This window comes from Triticum aestivum, chromosome 6A (genome assembly GCF_018294505.1).
Source record: "Triticum aestivum cultivar Chinese Spring chromosome 6A, IWGSC CS RefSeq v2.1, whole genome shotgun sequence".
Classification (NCBI taxonomy): Eukaryota; Viridiplantae; Streptophyta; class Magnoliopsida; order Poales; family Poaceae; genus Triticum; species Triticum aestivum.
The window spans coordinates 406714513-406733749 of record NC_057809.1 but is presented as its reverse complement, the minus strand read 5'-3'; positions in this window follow the sequence as shown (position 1 = coordinate 406733749).

Below are 19237 nucleotides of genomic sequence, written 5' to 3'. Positions count from 1 at the left end.
GGGGGGGGGGTGATTAGACTACTTAACCAAATAAAAATCTAGCCTTCCCAATTTTAGTTCTTGGCAGATTTTAGCTATCTTAGCACAAGTCAAGCAATCTCCACACAATTCAAGCAAGCATGCAAAAGAGTATATGAGCAGCGGAAAGTAAAGCATGCAACTTGCAAGAATGTAAAGGGAAGGGTTTGGAGGATTCAAACGCAATTGGAGACACGGATGTTTTTGTCGTGGTTCCGATAGATGGTGCTATCGTACATCCACGTTGATGGAGACTTCAACCCATGGAGGGTAATGGTTGCGCGAGTCCACGGAGGGTTCCACCCACGAAGGGTCCAAGAAGAAGCAACCTTGTCTATTCCATCATGGTCGTCGCCCATGAAGGACTTGCCTCACTAGCGGTAGATCTTCATGAAGTAGGCGATCTCCTTGCCCTTACAAACTCCTTGGTTCAACTCCACAATCTTGTCGGAGGCTCCCAAGTGACACCTAGCCAATCAAGGAGACACCACTCTCCAAGAAGTAACAAATGGTGTGTTGATGATGAACTCCTTGCTCTTGTGCTTCAAATGATAGTCTCCCCAACACTCAACTCTCTCTCACAGGATTTGGATTTGGTGGAAATAAGATTTGAGTGGAAAGTAACTTGGGGAAGGCTAGAGATCAAGATTCATATGGTTGGAATGGAATATCTTGACCTCAACACAAGTGTAGGTGGTTCTCTCTCAGAAAATGTGTATTGGAAGTGTAGGTATGTTCTGATGGCTCTCTCTCCATGAATGAAGAGTGGGTGGAGGGGTATATATAGCCTCCACACAGAATCTAACCGTTACACACAATTTGCCAAACTCGGTGGGACCGAATGGTTAAACTCGGTCGGACCGATTCAGCAAACCTAGTGACCGTTAGAATTTTTGGTGGGACTAAGATGCAACTCGGTAGGACCGATATGGTTAGGGTTAGGGCATAATGTAATCTCGGTGTGACCGATTACACAAACTCGGTGGGACCGATTTTGGTAATAAGCTAACCAGAGAGTTGGTCAGGTAAACTCCGTGGGACCAATTTGCTCATCTCGGTGAGACCGAAATGTTACAAAAGGGAAACAGAGAGTTTACATTGCAATCTCGGTGGGATCGATCGCTCATCTCGGTAAGACCGAAACATTACGAAGGGAAACAGAGATATTACAATCCCATCTCGGTGAGACCGAGATCCCTATCGGTCAGACCGATTTGCCTAGGGTTTGTGGCAGTGGCTATGACATTTAAAACTCGGTGGCGCCGGATAGATAGAATCGGTGGGGCCGAGTTTGACTTTTGGTTTAGGTCATATGTGGATGTGGGAAGGTAGTTGAGGATTTTGGAGCATATCACTAAGCAATTTGAGAAAGCAAGACATTAAGCAACACCTCATCCCTCCTTGATAGTATTGGCTTTTCCTATAGACTCAATGTGATCTTGGATCACTAAAATATAAAATGTAGAGTCTTGATCTTGAAGCTTGAGCCAAACTTTTTGTCCTTAGAATTTTGAGGGATCCACTTTCCTCATCCATGCCATGCCATTCATTGAGCTTTTCCTGAAATATTAATCTTGGAATAATGTTAGCTCAATGAGCTATATGTTGTTAGGAATTACCAAAACCACCCAGGGATAGTTGCACTTTCAGCCACCCGCGGGATCGTTCGTATCCAGTTTCAACTAATTTTGGACCGTGCTAGTGGAAAGGTCATGCGAGACTGTGTACACGGGACACGCGTCAGTAGATAATAACTGGTGCGAACTCCACCCAGAAAAAAGACAATAACTCGGGATGATGTGTCGATAACTTGGACGTTCACACAGGCGCGACCAATCGTATGGGTGTAGAGGCACGTTCACAAAAAGGGATCAAACGCTCAGCCTATGTATTTCTCGTGTAAATAGATAATTTAGTGCCATTGGTTATTTACTTTAAACATAATGCATTGACGTGTTAGTGTAGAGGCGCAGAAAAAGAAATGGATATTGTAGTCCCACAAAACAAAGGGATATTGCAGTCCGCTACTTAAAAGTGTTACCTCATATGATTACATAGCCTCCATTTCATAAATTGCGTACGTGTTGAATTTATATATGAATATTACATATATTACTTCATAATAGAACCTTAAATCATCCAAGACTAATGAATTTGAATCCAATAGTAAAAATGGTGCATGTACATGATAGTTACATTGGTTGTTTGAAGAAACATCACTGTAACTTTGGCATGCACAATTGAAAAGGTTTATTGAGATAGAAAAAAATGTGATACGTGAGTGTCCAATCTTTATAGCGTTGAATCGATATTGTACCTTTGGCCATGATACGAAGTAGATATTGATTTATGTTCAAGCGATGCACGTCCAGGATCGCTAAATAGTGATACGTGAATGAATTGTGCAATCTCTCTCACACACATACATATCTCATTTCCCTGTGGGCATCAGAATCACACACGCGCACTTCGTGTATTTCTCTCCCTTCGTCAAGGTTAGAATTCATCTTTCTACCCTGTCCTACAAGTCTCTCACACAGAAACACACACGCTCTCTCTGTCGAACACGCCCACCCCTTTAATTCCGCCCACCCACAACCACTAATGTCTCAAAGGATAATTATGTCTCTCACACATATGCCTAAGGTTAACTCGAGTTTCGGAACCACATGAATACATACAATGGGATTCCAGCAGAGCACCTTTTGTTTTGAGATTTCTCTCTCTCTCTCACACACACACACACACACTCACACACACACACGTTCTTAGACATTGTTTATCACTTCATTTTTTTGTCACTTGCATGCACACCGTTTGTTTATCTCCATGATGCTTTAAGTATGCCTCACACACATCCTATCTACCTATCCCTTAATATAGATATGTGTCACACAAACTCCTTCTCCCTATTAGCAAGATGCCGATGCGTTGCATGAAACATCAAGATGCATTTGTATGAGTAGTTTATCTTGTGGAGAAAAGGATGAAGATGGAATGCCTTATTTGCAAATGTGGAGAGGGGTGTGAGTATATTTTTGCAAAATTGCCATAGTTTCCTTCCTATCCGTCAGATATAAATCGGATGGCCTATATTGCAGGATGGCAGGAACACCATCATCACCAACTCAGTTTTTTATAAGAGTAGAGATATGTAAGTGTCACTGCCCCCACCCACCCACACACACACACTTCCTAACACCAAAGGAGTAGGGTGACACCTCAATCTTGATACTAATCCATCGACTGGCTTCTCTCTCAAACACACACACACACACACACACACAGGCACACTACCCGACACCGAAGGAGTAGGGTGGCACCTCGATCTTGATAGTAATCTATCTACTCCTCTTTCAAACACACACACACACACTAGTTGTGCCTCTGTGCATACGACGCACACTCGATACGTCTTTCTCTCCCTCCCCCTCCCCACCCCACCCCAACCCCAACAATGACAGCAGAAGGGTGACAACTCGATCTAATCTTAATCTGTCAATTACTTTATCTCTCAAACATTGTGTCTCTGTGCCTCGCTCAGACACACTCGATATGTCTTTTTCTCCGTAGCGCCCTCGATATGTAGACTTCTCGCGCGAGAACAGCTGTAGTGATGATGACGCTGAACCCAATGTGCTTTGTTTTTACCGGCCTCATGTGATAGTTTTCACCCTGTTTTCTGTTAATTAACAAGACAAACTTTTCTTTGTTACTACTAGTGAATCTGAAATAATTCGGGGCAAACATAAAATATATCACTTCAACCCAATTATCGCACTAACTATTTTAAAAGAAACTAGCTAGATGACCGTGCATTGCACGGAACATCAAGATGCATTTTTATCAGTAGTTTATCTTGTGAGAGACTAGCAAGATGCCCATGCGTTGCACGGAACATCAAGATGCATTTATATGAGTAGTTTATCTTGTGAGAGAAAAGGATGAATGAGGGAAGGCCTTATTTGCAAATGTGGAGAGGGGTGTGCGTATGTTTTTGCAAAATTGCCATAGTTTCCTTCCTATCTGTCAGATATAAATCGGACGGCCCATATTGCAGGATGGCAGACACACCATCATCACCAACTCTATCGTAGTCCTTTCGATAAGTAAGAGTGTCGAACCCAACGTGGAGCAGAAGGAAATGATAAGTAGTTTTTAGTAAGGTATTCTCTGCAAGCACTGAAATTATCGGTAACAGATAGTTTTGTGATAAGGTAATTTGCAACGGGTAACAAGCAACAAAAGTAAATAAGGTGCAACAAGATGGCCCAATCCTTTTTGTAGTAAAGGATAAGCCTAGACAAACTCTTATATATAGGAAAAAGCTCCGAGGACACATGGGAATTATCATCAAGCTAGTTTTCATCACGCTCATATGATTCACGTTCGATACTTTGATAATTTGATATGTGGGTGGACCGGTGCTTGGGTACTTCCCTTCCTTGGACAAGCATCCCACTTATGATTAACCCCTTTTGCAAGCATCCCCAACTACAAAAGAAGTATTAAGGTAAAGCTAACCATAGCATGAAACATATGGATCCAAATCATCCCCTTACGATGCAATGCATAAACTAGGGTTTAAGCTTCTGTCACTCTAGCAACCCATCATCTACTTATTACTTCCCAATGCCTTCCACTAGGCACAAACACTGGTGAAGTTTCATGTAGTCGACGTTCACATGACACCACTAGAGGAAAGACAACATACATCTCATCAAAATATCGAGCGAATACCAAATTCACATGACTACTTATAGCAAGTTCTCCCATGTCCTCAGGAACAAACGTAACTACTCACAAATCATATTCATGTTCATAATCAGGGGGGTATTAATATGCATAAAGGATCTGAACATATGATCTTCCACCAAATAAACCAACTAGCATGAACTACAAGGAGTAATCAACACTACTAGCAACCCATAGGTACCAATCTGAGGTTTTGGGACAAAGATTGGATACAAGAGATGAACTAGGATTTGAGATGACATGGTGCTGGTGAAGATGTTGATGGAGATTGACCCCCTCTATCGGATCACGGGTCCCGGCAAACCCTTGACGTACGAACTCTGGGGTGCACACGAAGTTCTTTCCCTCCTACCGATCTACGCCCTAGCTCACTAAGGTCTTGCGGACGAACTCGACGCACTCGTAACACAAGGACACTAGGTTTATACTGGTTCGGGACACCGTTGCGGTGTAATACCCTACTCCAGTGCGGTGGTGGTGGATTGCCTCTTGGGCTGATGAAGAACAATACAAGGGGAAGAACAACCTCCTGAGGTTGAGGTGCTCTTGTGCTTGCTGTGGCTAAGGGTTGGCCTTTTTTTATCAGATCTCATCCCTCTTGGTGGTGGCTAGTCCTACTTATATAGGCCATGGTCCTGTCCCCAAATATTGAGCGGGAAGGGAGCAAACAACGGCGGCCAATTTGAAAGGGGACAACTAGTACAAGCTATCCTGACAAAAAGTGGTCTTCGTGTGCCAAAGGTTCTGGTGGTGAAGTCGTCCTGGGCTCCATGGTGACCTCCGTCCTGCCATCCTTTTGGTCTTGGTCTCGTTGCACTGATATGGAAACCTTTTCCTGATCCCTCGGTACTCTGCGCCTGCGCTTTCCCCCTTGGTACCAAAGAGGAAACAAGGATGCTACGTGCGCTGGCACCCACCTGGCGCCCGCCTGGTGTCGATCGTCATTGGCTCACATCACGAGAGCCTCGCGAGGTTCGCCTCGCCTTGATATCTCCGCTCCTCGCGAGGCAGCCTGGTGAGGCCGCTCCTGAGGAGGTCTTAAGTCGTCCGCCTCGCGAGGCTTGGCCCCTCGCGAGGGTCTTGAATGCCTTGTTGATGATGATGGGCCATACAGACCTACCAGCACAGCCACGCCATGGGCCGTAGGCAGGCAAGTCTGGGGACCCTCGTTCCCAGAACACTGACAGTAGCCCCCGGGCCCAAGGCACGCTCGGGCTTGGCTTCGAGGCGAAGACAAAGGATCAAGTGCGGAGCGCCGCGGGCCCCAAAAGCATGTGGCCTCGGTTGACACGTGGCGGTTGATTGGTCGTGGGCGTCTTCGCTTCCCCACGCTTCCTCAGCAACTGCTCGACTTGACAAGTCCCTGCGACATGCATGGAAAATCATCATTACCTATGATCGCAGGAGGCGCCGGTTGGCCTTCTTCCGCTATAAATGGGGAGGGGACGGAGCCCCCGTCGCCCATCTCTTCTTGGTTCACTTGCTTCTTCCTCCTTGCTCCACCGCTTGCAACAATGGCACCCATCTGAAGGTTTTCCGCCGAAGTGAAAGGAAAGGCACCCCGCGATGATCCAGAGTCGCTTCCGCCGAAGAAGAGGTCAGTTCACCATCGCGATGAAGCGGCGATGCAGGTGGTGATGAGGCCCTGGTGTGAGTGGCCTCCTCCAGGTATCCGCTTCCCTTGTACGCCTGAGACTAGGGCTCAGGAGGGCGGAGCGACGAGCGGCGCCGCCCGCGCCGCGGCCGTGGTCGCCGCGCCGTGGGGACACACGTCGTCGCCCCAGGGGTCCATGCCACGGACTTGTCGTGTGAGTTCATGCTGTGGGCGGTGATGCCGCCTAGCACCTGGATACACCTCCGACCGTTCTTCACCACCGAGGTGCCGCCGAGGGGCATTCGCGAACTTTGGCTGTAGCATGCTGACTGCAACGCCCCAGCAACGGAGCGGAGATTGGAACGGTCGCCTCCGGGAAGATCTTCATGACCCGAGGCTGGGGTGAGATTGCCCGGGTCTGCAGTGCGGAGGGCGCCCTCGCGATCCACTTCGAGTACGACAGCGCCTTCGTTCTGTTCTTCAAGGTCTTTGATGAGGAAGGCTGCCGCCTGGAGTGATGCCCTGAAGGAGGTCACCAGGGCGACGTCGCGGCGGGCGCGGGGCCCTCCATTGGTCTTGCCTGCAGCTCCTCCAACGACAGCGGCGACTCGTGGTGGTCCAGCGACTCTCCTGAGCCCTTGAAGTCTCCGGAGAGGAGCGCCGATAGCTATGTGCCGCCAAGATCCCGCCAAGCTCGGAGCAGAACCGCGACGTCCAGCCGCCGCCGCCGCTGATCTGGATGGGGTCGGTGCCGGCCTCCCGTGGCCCACTGTTGATGATGGCGTCCGCCATGGGAGGGTGTAGATAGGATTCCTCTTAGTTCTCATTCTGGTTCCCTGCGAAGGATCATGAAGTACCCCATGTGGGTGTGTAAAGGGTCTGTAATGTCTTTTGCGTATATATGCTCCTTGTTATGGAATTGCGTGGGCGCATATCCTGCCTAGGCTCGACCTCCCCTTTCCAATCCTGCGGCGGCTTGATGCTCTACGCTGACAGGTCCCAGTCCCCAGGCAGGATGCAGCCATCGCTGGTATGCCAGGTCGCGATGATGTGGTCAAGGCCAGGAGGTGAGCGGCCCTAAGTCCAGTAAGAGCTCCTGAGGCGCGATGCTCAGGAGGTCCCCTTTAGCGCTCAAGCGGCTGCCTTAGAATGGGAAAGGAAGAGAGTATCACCACAGCAGGGCAGCGGAAGGAGCAAGGCCCGCTTCGGCTCAGTCTCCCCTTTCTATCCTCATGACGGCTTGATGCTCTACGCTGATAGGTCCCGGTCCCCGGGCAGGCTGCAGCCGTCGCTGGTATGCCAGGTCGCGATGCCGTGGTCAAGGCCAGGAGGTGAGCGGCCCGAAGTCCGGTAAGAGCTCTCGAGGCACGATGCTCAGGAGGCCCCCCTTAGCGCCCAAGCAACCGTGAAGAGGCAAGAAAGGAAGGCGACATTGCCGCAACGGAGCCGCTGCGAAGGTCTCGTGTCGTGGCGATAGGTGGGTTCCGTGTGTGAACTTATCTAGTTTGTCTGGGGTCTACTCCCCGTGGCACGCCCGAGCTCGTGCATTGGTCGCTGTAGTGTAGCCATGCCAGGCCCGTGCGGGTTTCCCCTCCCCTCCATGCTCTTATTGGTGCTCTGCGTCCTCACGTCCCGGCCCTCGAGCAAGCTCAGCCACCGCTGGTATGCTAGGTCGCGATGTCGTGGTCAAGGCCAGGGGGTGAGGGCTAGAGAGCTAGTAAGAGCTCCTGAGACGCGCTGCTCAGGAGCCCCCCTTTTAACGCGCAAGCAAATTGCATGAGAGAAGAAGGAGAGTCCATGGTACCGCCCACCACGATCCTCAGGGATCCCCTGCAAGTTAACGCGAAGAAGGGCGCCGGACCACTGGTTTGCTTCTGGAGCGGGCGAGGGGACTCCCTGCTGCGGAGAGCCCCCGGGGCGTGTACGGCCCCACCCTGACACGTGGCTGGCACGGTAGGGTCTGGCGAGGTGTGCCTGGGCACTCATGAGCCAGCGCGGGACTCGCGAGGTCCTACCTCAAGGCGGCTTGCACCCGGTCCCAGCCCTTGTTTATTGTCTTGGTCCTGCGAGATGGTCAGACAACGCAAAAGGGGCCCTGAAGAAGGGTGCCGGCGCGTGGCCCCCGTAGTGGGCAACAATCAAGCAAGTGATAGTCATAGGTAGGTTAAGCATGGAAGGCAAATCAGCTTTGGTAAATGGAGAAAGATACATGCCACCGGGTCAGGCCCGAGTGGCTTGGGGATGATGCAGCTCGAGGGGCGCCCCAACAGGGTAAACTAAAGGCATAAGCAAAAGGGGATACATGCCACAGGGACGGACCCATGCGGCCTAGGAATAATGCAGCCCGAGGGGCGCTCCCAGCTAAACAAACTTGGAAAATGTCACCTGATTCTATCGACGAAGGAGAGTTGGCGCAGCTAAAGGCACGCGGCGAAGGAATGGCTCCTCACGAGCCACCGGGGCCCTGAGCCTCGGGAGGCTCTGGGGGCTCAGGTGGTTCCCTGAGGACCATCTCCATCTCCGCCAGGACGGCGTGGTGTCTGGCCTCCTGAGCCGCGAGGACATGCTGCAGGTTGCGCTGACAGGCTGGCAACACGCTCGGCAAGCCGAAGGGCATGCGAACGTATCTATGTGGTGGACCCTCGCAACGGCCCATGCGCGAAGGCCAGAAAGGCTCCTAAGATGCGGCCCTGTTGATCCGTGGTACGTCGATGCAGACGCGCAGCCCGACATCCTCGACTGGATGGGGAGCTGCGCCTCATGAGCGGCGGTCGCCGCACATGGCCCTTGCGTCTTGCAGTTCCTGAGTGGTCTTGGTGATGAACTCCTGAGCGGTGGGCGCTCTTTGCCCTGTGTTCTCCTGAGGGAAACGTGCCGCGAAGCACACCTCCAAGTGATGCCCGAGCACCTCCCTCGTGGTGTTGGCAAGGTCTGAGGCCCTCCAGAAGAGAGCCCCGAGCCCTGCCCGAGGAGGGCGCTGGGCGTGCCTTCCTATGCGACGGAGGCAGGCGCCCCTGGAGCGGGCGTTGATCCTGACGAGGTTCCAGCCGTGACGCCACCCTCCTGAGGTCCGGCACGGCACAACTATTTCTTCTTCTTGGGGATGGCCTCGAGAGGATCCTCTCTCTTACTGTCGGGGTCGTCGATTGCGGCAGCTTGAAAGGTGCGCTCGAGGGAGCACACCGCATCCCTCTCTTCGCACGGGACCGTGATGATTCCGCCGCTTCCTGGCATCTTGAGGACATTATAACCGTGGTGTGTCGCCGCCATGAACTTGGCCAGGGCTGGGTACCCGAGGATGGCGTTGTATGGCAGACGGATGTGCGGGACATCAAAGTCGATGAGCTCGGTGCGGTAGTTCTTGCGTTCCCCAAAGGTGACAGGGAGGCGAACCTACCCTATCGTTGTGGTGGAACTGTCGGTTACTCCTGAGAAAGACTTGGTAGGCTGAAGCTTCTCATATGGCACTTGGAGGTTGTCGAATGTGTCGACGGGTAGGACGTTGAGCTTTGCACCACCGTCGATGAGGGTCTTGGTAACTTGCACATTGCTGATGACTGGTGAACAAAGCATCAGAAGGGCACCAGCGGTGGCTGCGCATTTGAGCTGATCTGCCGAGCTGAAGGTGTTGGCGGATTGGGACCACTTGAGCGGGCGCGTGGCCTCGAGCTTGGGGAGGACTGCATTCACCTCACAAGCGAACTGTTTGAAGCTACACTGCGAGGCTGGGGCCTGTGCGCCGCCCAAGATGCAGGCGATTGTGCGTGGCTCCTAGAAGGCCCGAGCCCCCTCGTCTTGATGGTGGTCGTCATTCCTTCTTGGTGGTGGCGGCAGCGGGGGAAGACCGGCGTTGCCCTGAGGGCAATCGTCACGAAGCTGGTCCCTCCAGGCGCCCTCGCGAGGATGATCCTGCCAGCGGTCCTCACGAGGCCTGTCGCACCACTCCTGGCGTGGGCCATGGTCGTCCCAGCGTCCGCCTCCATGTCCTCCTCCTCGGCTGTAGCCCCGGTCGCTGCGCTCGGGGCGTCGACCGAAGCGTCCTTTGTGAATGGCTCTGAATTCTTGACAGTCACTGGTGTTGTGGGTGTTCAGGTTGTGGAAGGCACAGAATGGTCGGCTGCCCTGGGATGACTCGGGCTGGTCCCTGCCTCACTTGGTGTCCGGCTCCGCTGCGGGCACAATTTCTTCCTTCCGCTTCACGTCCTTGGCCTTGGCCTTCTTCTCCTCTGAGCCCGTAGCTGGCAGCTCGAGGAGGGAGAGGCGCTCCTCCTCAGCTCTTGCGCATTTGGTCGCCAGCTTGAACAACTCCTGAGATGTGCACAACTCCTCGTGGATAGCGAGCTCCTCCTTCATCTTAATGTCGTGGACGCAGTCAGAGAACGCAGAGATGATGGCCTCGTCCGTGACCTGGGGATCTTGAGGCGAGTGTTGTTGAAGCGCTGGATGTACTTCTGGAGGGTCTCTCCTGGTTGTTTCTTGATGTGGCACAGGTCACCGCGCCTGGCGGGCGGTCACAAGTGCCCTAGAAGTTGGCGAGGAAGTGGTCGCGCATCTCGTCCCAGGAGGAGATCGAGCCTTGCGGCAGGTTCAGGAGCCAGGAGCGGAGCACCATCCTTGAGAGCCATGGGAAACCAGTTCGCCATGACTTTCTCGTCATCGTTGGCTGCTTCGATGCTCAGCTCATAGAGCTGCAGGAACTCCGTGGGATCGGGGGTGCCATCGTAGCGAGGAGGCAGATCCGGCTTGAACTTGCCTGGCCAGGCGACGCTACGCAGCTTGGGGGTGAAGGCGCGGCAGCCGGCCGTGGTCGTTGGGGCCCGTCTCGGAGGTGGAGCTTGGACTTGATGAGGCCCGCGCGCCGCCACCGCGGGTAGCGCAAGGTCTTGGCGAGGCGGCGCGGGGAGCACAGGTGCAGCTTCTCATGGACGATGAATCTCTTGGCAGCTTCTCTCTTCACGCGCGGGCATCGAGCATGGCGGATCACACCGTGGGGCCGCGTGCCTTGGCGCCAATGCACCATCTTGGGGGCAGGAGTGGTGGAGGCGCTCCACGAGCCACGTCGCCTGTGGCTGGAGGAGGGCGAGGCAGAGAGGGGGATGGCACCGGGGAGCCCCTACGATGCGGATGAGCTCGGTTATGCGGTCGAGCCAGTCCTCGTAGAGGTCGTCAATCGGGCGGTAGCGCAGGAGCTTGTACTTCATGAGGAGCGCGGCCTACGCGTCCACGGGAGCGTGATGTGCGTGGGACAAGGAACCGGCCGGGGTCAGCGATGGGGTGGTGGTGCGGCCGTCCTGCCGCACCGACGAGTGCAGCGAGGACGCTTGCTGCTCGTTCCCTGCCGGGCCGGTCGCAGCGTTGGCGGCAGGCGACGGGGAACGACGAGGTGGCTCGCGGACGGGAGCTGTCTAAGCAACGCGGGCAGTGAGGGCAGCCCGGCGCTTAGCTCGAGCACAGTGAGCGTCCGCCATAGAGATGACGGAGCGGCGGAGCGACGGAGCGCCGATCGACGAAAGGGAAGCTACGGTGCACCCCTACCTGGTGCGCCAAATGTGGAATCACGGGTTCCGACAAACCCTTGAGGTTTGAACTCTGGGGTGCGTGCGAAGTTCTTTCCCTCCGACCGATCTACGCCCTAGATCACTAAGGTCTTGCGGACGAACTCGATGCACTCGCAACATAAGGACACTAGGTTTATACTGGTTCGGGCCACCATTGCGGTGTAATACCCTACTCCAGTGCGGTGGTGGTGGATTGCCTCTTGGGCTGACGAAGAACAGTACAAGGGGAAGAACAGCCTCTGGAGGTTGAGGTGCTCTTGTGCTTGGTGTGGCTAAGGGTTGGCCTTTTCTATCAGATCTCATCCCTCTTGGTGGTGGCTAGTCCTACTTATATAGGCCTTGGTCCTCTCCCCAAATATTGAGCAGGAAGGGAGCCAACAATGGCGGCCAATTTGAAAGGGGACAGCTAGTACAAGCTATCCTGACAAAAGGTGGTCTTCGCCTGCCAAAGGTTCTGGTGGTGACGCCGTCCTGGGCTCCATGGTGACCTCCGTCCTGCCGTCCTTCTGGTCTTGGTCTCATTGCAATAATACGGAAACCTTTTCCTGATTCCTCGGTACTCCACGCATGCGCTTGCCCCCTTGGCACCAAAGAGGAAACAAGGACGCTGCGCGCACTGGCGCCCGCCTGGTGTCGATCGTCATGGCTCACGTCACGAGAGCCTCGCGAGGTTCGCCCCGCCTTGATATCTCCGCTCCTCGGGAGGCAGAGTGGTGAGGCCGCTCCTGAGGAGGTCTTGCGTCGCCTGCCTCGCGAGGCTTGGCCCCTCGCGAGTGTCTTGAATGCCTTGTTGATGATGATGGGCCGTACAGACCAGCCAGCACAACCACGCCATGGGCTGTAGGAAGGCAAGTCTGGGGACCCCCATTCCCAGAACGCCGACAACCTCCCGATGAGAGGACCGATGGTGATGACGATGGTGATGATTTCCCCCTCCCGGAGGGATGTTTCCTCGGCAGAACAGCTCCGCTGGAGCCCTAGATTGGTTCCGCCAAGGTTCCACCTCGTGGCGGCGGAGTTTCGTCTCGAGAGCTTGCTTATGATTGTTCCAGGGAAAAGAATTTCATATAGCCAAATATGGGCACCAGAGGCCTACCAGGAGGCCCACGAGACAAGGGGGCGCGCCTAGGGGGGTAGGGCGTGCCCCCCACCCTCGTGGATGGTGGGTGACCCCCCTCTGGTGCTTCCTTCACCCAATATTATATATATATATATTCTAAAAATAACTCCCGTGGAGTTTCAGGACTTTTGGAGTTGTGCAGAATAGGTCTCTAATATTTGCTCCTTTTCCAGCCCAGAATTCCAGCTGCCCGCATTCTCCCTCTTCATGTAAACCTTGTAAAATAAGAGAGAATAGGCATAAGTATTGTGACATAATGTGTAATAACATCCCATAATGCAATAAATATTGATATAAAAGCATGATGCAAAATGGACGTATCAACTCCCCCAAGCTTAGACCTCGCTTGTCCTCAAGCGGAAGCCGATATCGAAAAATATGTCCACATGTTTAGAGATAGAGGTGTTGATAAAATAAAATACGGACATGAGGGCATCATGATTTCTTATGCTAAAGTAACAATTCATTCACAATTTCAAGTATGAATCAGAAACTTCATTGAAAACTAACAAACTAAAATCTCAGTCATTGAAGCAATTGCAATTTATCATAACATCAGAAAGAGTCAATATAAGAGCTTTTCAACAAGTCCACATACTCAACTATCATTTAGTCTTTCACAATTGCTAACATTCACGCAATACTTATGGGTATGAAGTTTTAATCGGACACAAAGAAAGATAGGGGCTTACAGTTTTGCCTCCCAACCTTTTACCTCAAGGGTAATGTCAACAATAATAGTTCATGAAAACTCACATCCAATTAGCTATACATATCAGGATCTTTCCAACACATCGTGCTTGCTAGAGGATAAAATGTAAAAAGGAAAAGGTGAAGATCACCATGACTCTTATATGGAGTATAAGACAAGAATAAAAGATAGGCCCTTCACAGAGGGAAGCAGAGGTTGTCATGTGCTTTTATGGTTGGATGCACGAAATCTTAATGCAAAAGAACATCACTTTATATTGCCACTTGTGACATGGACCTTTATTATGCAGTCCGTCGCTTTTATTTCTTCCACATCACAAGATCGTATAAAGCTTATTTTCTCCATACATATTTAGAGAGCAATTTTTGTTGCTTGCAACAATGACAACTTACTTGAAGGATCTTACTCAATCCATAGGTAGATATGGTGGATTCTCATGGAAAAACTGGGTTTAAGGATATTTGGAAGCACAAGTAGTATCTCTACTTGGTGCAAAGAATTTGGCTAGCATGAGGGGGAAAGGCAAGCTCAACATGTTGGATGGTCCATGACAATATAATTTATTTTGGATGTAAGAAAGCATAACCTCTCGGATCACGGGTTCCGGCAAAACCCTCAAGGTTCGAACACTGGGGTGCACGCGAAGATCTCCCCTCTACCGATCCACGTCCTAGCTTTACTAAGATCTTACGGGCTAGCTCGACGAACCCGCAACCCAAAGGACACAAGATTTATACTGGTTCGGGCCACCGTTGTGGTGTAATACCCTACTCCAGTGTGGTGGTGGATAGCCTCGTGGGCTTGAGGATGGACAGTACAAGGGGAAGAACAACCTCCTGAGGAGAGGTGTTCTTGTGCTTGGAGAACTCGTGGTTGTTCTGGTGTCTCTCGATCTCCCCCTAGCTATGGTGGTGGCTAGTCCTATTTATAGACGCCCTGGTCCTCTCCCCAATATTGAGCGTGAAGGGAGCCTAAAATGGCCAATTAGAAAGCGGACAACTAGTACAACTTATCCTGATGAAAGCAGTCTTCGCCTGCAAAAGGCTCTGGTGGTGACGCCGTCTTGGGCTCCATAGTGACCTCTGTCGTGCCGTCCTTCTGGTCTTATTCTTGTTGCACTAATATGGAAACCTTTGCTTGACGCCTCGGTACTCCACGCCCGCGCCTGCTTCCTTAGCACCAAAGAGGAAACAAGGACACTGTGCGCGCTGGTGCCCGCCTGGCCTTGGTCGTCATGGCTCACGTCACTAGAACCTCGCGAGGTTCACCTGGCCTTGAACTCTCCACCCCTCGCGAGCCAGCCTGGTGAGGCCTCTCCTGAGAAGGTCTTGTGTCTTCTGCCTCGCGAGGGTCTTGAGTCCTTGCTGGTGAAGATGGGCCGTATGGGCCCGCTCGCAGAGCCATGCCGTGGGCCGCATGCAGGCAAGTCTGGGGACCCCCGTTCCCAGAACGCCGACATAACCCATTACGTTGTCTTCCTTGTCCAACATCAACTTTTTATCATGTCATATTTTAATGAGTGCTCACAATCATAAAAGATGTCCAAGATAGTATATTTATATGTGAAAACCTCTCTTTCTTTATTACTTCTTATTAATTGCAATGATGACCAAAACTATGCTTGTCAACTCTCAACAACTTTTATTCATCATACTCTTTATATGTGAAGTCATTACTCTCCATAAGATCAATATGATCTCTTTATTTCTTTTTATTCTTACTTTTATTCCCTCAAGATCATAGCAAGATGGCAAAGCCCTTCACTCAACACTAATCGTTATTATATATGGCTCACGAACTTGATTACATAGAAGGATCATAAAGCAAAACTCAAAACTAAATCATACTAAAACTTTATTCTACTAGACCAAGATATTACCAAAAGGATCGAACTAAGAAAAACGGTAAAGATAAAAGTGTGATGGTGATATGATACCGGGGCACTCCCCCAAGCTTGACAGTTGCCAAGGGGAGTGCCCATACCCGATACTCAGTTCTCCTATGGTGGTAGTGATGATGGAGTTTTTGATGATGTAGGCTTATCATCCATCTTCCAAGGCATAGGCTCACCCTCGTAGAAAGATGATCGAGTCTCTGGGATCCTCGAATCTGCAGCCAAACTCATCCTCTTGAATCTATATTCATACTCACAGTTTTGGTTTTGCAAGTCGTAAATCTGGGCTTGGAGGTGCTCGATTTTCTCATGAAGCTTGAAGATGGTCTCCCCAATGTCCTTGGCATCCAGCTTATGCTTGTTGGTGAACTCCACGATCATCATGTGGTTGGCATCGAGTCCGCGTTCCACCATCCCCTGGCACTTGAAAACTTGTTGCTCCATTGCTCCGAGTCTTGTGTCCACGCTTCCGGCCCTCCTTGGTCCCTCAACATCGCAGATGTGCAACACCCCCTCACGCAACTCAATGGTTTGAGGGTGTTGCAGCACCTCCGTGAGGTAGGGGTTGATGACCCTCTCGAAAAACTTGTCCTTGGGGCGCTTGAAGACGTGATGGTGATCTAGATCTGTCAGAAAAACAGCTCGAAACAAAAACGTGAGATATTTGCATGGTACGGAGGTCAAAACGTTCGAGAGATTATATAATGATTTTTTACCGACCAAAAGAAGTATTGTGCAAGAAAACGGGGTCCGGAGGGCACACGAGGTGCCCACGAGGCAGGGGGCGTGCCCTCCACCCTCGTGGATGCCCCGTGTCCTTTCCGGACTGCTTCTTATTTTTCTATTTTCTTAAATATTCCAAAACAGAGAAAATTGCTATTGGAACTATTTTGGAGTCGGTTTACTTACCGTACCACATACCTATTCCTTTTCGGAGGTTGAAACGTTCTGGAAGGTGTCCCTTATATACTCCTCCGGGGTTACGGTTTCAATAACATTAGTTTCAACAATTATAGGGTTACCTGAGATATAATGTTTGATTCTTTGACCGTTCACCACCCTCGGATTTGTGCCTTAGAAGTTGTTGATTTTTATGGCACCAGAACGATAAACCTGCTCGATGATGTAAGGACCTTCCCATTTAGAGAGGACTTTTCCTGCAAAAAATCTTAAACGAGAGTTGTATAACAATGCATAATCACCTACATTAAACTCACCTTTTTGTATCCTTTTGTCATGCCATCTTTTAACCTTTTCTTTAAACAGTTTGGCATTCTCATAGGCCTGGGTTCTCCACTCATCAAGTGAGCTAATGTCAAATAGTCTCTTCTCACCGGTAAGTTTGAAATCATAATTGAGCTCTTTAATGGCCCAATATGCCTTATGTTCTCGTTCGAGAGGTAAGTGACATGCTTTTCCATAAACCATTTTATATGGAGACATACCCATAGGTTTTTTGTATGCAGTTCTATAGCCCATAATGCATCATCAAGTTTCTTGGACCAATTCTTTCTATATATATTAACAGTCTTTTGCAAAATTAATTTAAGCTCTCTATTACTCAGTTCTACTTGACCACTAGACTATGGATAATATGGAGATGCAATTCTATGATTAACATCATACTTAGCAAGCATTTTACGAGAAGCACCATGAATAAAATGTGAACCACCACCAGTTATTAAATATTTAGGGACTCAAACTTTCGAAAAAATAACTTCTTTAAGCATCTTAATAGAGGTGTTATGATCAGCACTACTAGTTGGAATAGCTTCTACCCACTTAGTAACGTAATCAACAGTAACTAAAATATGTGTATACCCATTAGAGGAAGGAAACGGTCCCATATAATCCAAGCCCCAAACATCAAATGGTTCAATAACATGTGAATAATTCATAGGCATTTCTTGACGTCTACTAATATTACCAATTCTTTGACATTCATCACAAGACAAGACAAACTTACAGGCATCCTTGAAGAGAGTAGGCCAATAAAAACCGGATTGCAATACATTATGTGCAGTTCTATCTCTAGCATGGTGTCCTCCATAAGCCTCGGAGTGACACTTGCGTAGGATCTGTTCCTGTTCATGCTCAGGTACACAACGTCTAATAACCCCATATACTCCTTTATAAAGGTGTGGGTCATCCCAGAAGTAATGTCTTAAATCATAGAAAACCTTTTCTTTTGTTGGTATGTGAAACTAGGTGGTATAAATTTAGCAACAATGTAATTATCATAATCAGCATACCATGGAGCAGTACGAGAAGCATTTATGACAGCTAATTTTTCATCAGGGAAGCTATCATCAATAGGTAGTGGGTAATCAAGAACATTCTCTAACCTAGACAATTTGTCTGCAACGGGGTTCTCAGCTCCTTTCTATCGATAATATGCAAATCAAATTCTTGTAGTAGGAGAACCCATCTAATAAGTCTAGGTTTAGCATCTTTCTTTTCCATAAGGTATTTAATAGCAGCATGATCAGTGTGAATAGTTACTTTAGAATCAACAATATAAGGTCTGAACTTATCACAAGCAAATACAACTGCTAAAAATTCTTTTTCAGTAGTAGCATAATTTCTTTGGGCACTGTCTAGAGTTTTACTAGCATATTGGATAACATATAATTTCTTATCAACTCTTTGTCCTAGGACAGCACCTACAACATAATCACTAGCATCACACATAATTTCAAAGGGTAAATTCCAATCAGGAGGCTGAACAATAGGTGTAGAAATCAAGGCTTTCTTAAGTATTTCAAATGCTTCTACAAAATCATCATCAAAGACAAAAGGAACATCTTTTTGTAAGAGGTTAGTCAGAGGCCTAGGAATTTTTGAGAAGTCTTTAATGAACCTCCTATAAAAACCGGCATGACCAAGGAAACTTCTTATACCTTTAATGTCCTTTAGACACGACATCTTTTCAATAGCATCAACTTTATCTTTACCAACTTCAATGCCTCTTTTAGAAATTTTATGCCCCAAGACAATGCCTTCATTAACCATAAAGTGACACTTCTCCCAATTCAAGACAATATTAGTTTCGTCACATCTCTGCAAAACTCGATCAAGGTTGCTTAAGCAATAATCAAAAGAAGTTCCATATACAGAAAAATCAACCATGAATACCTCAACAATCTTTTCACAAAAGTCAGAGAATATAGCAGTCATGCATCTTTGAAAGGTAGCAAGTGCATTACATAAACCAAAAGGCATACATCTATAATCAAAGTTACCAAAAGGGAAAGTAAAGGTGGTCTTTTCTTGATCCTCTTCTGACACAGGTATTTGAGAGAAACCAGAATAATCATCTAGAAAGCAAAAATGTGTATGTTTAGATAATCTTTCTAGCATTTGATCAATAAAAGGTAAAGGGTAATGATCCTTTTTAGTAGCTTTATTTAGTTTGTGGAAATCAATTACCATTCTATAACCTGTAACAATTCTTTGTGGGATCAATTTGTTTTAATCATTAGGAACAACAGTAATACCTCCCTTCTTAGGGACACAATGGACATGACTTACTGAAAGTGCTAGTGATCGACTAGAGGGGGGGTGAATAGGCGATTTTTATGGAAGT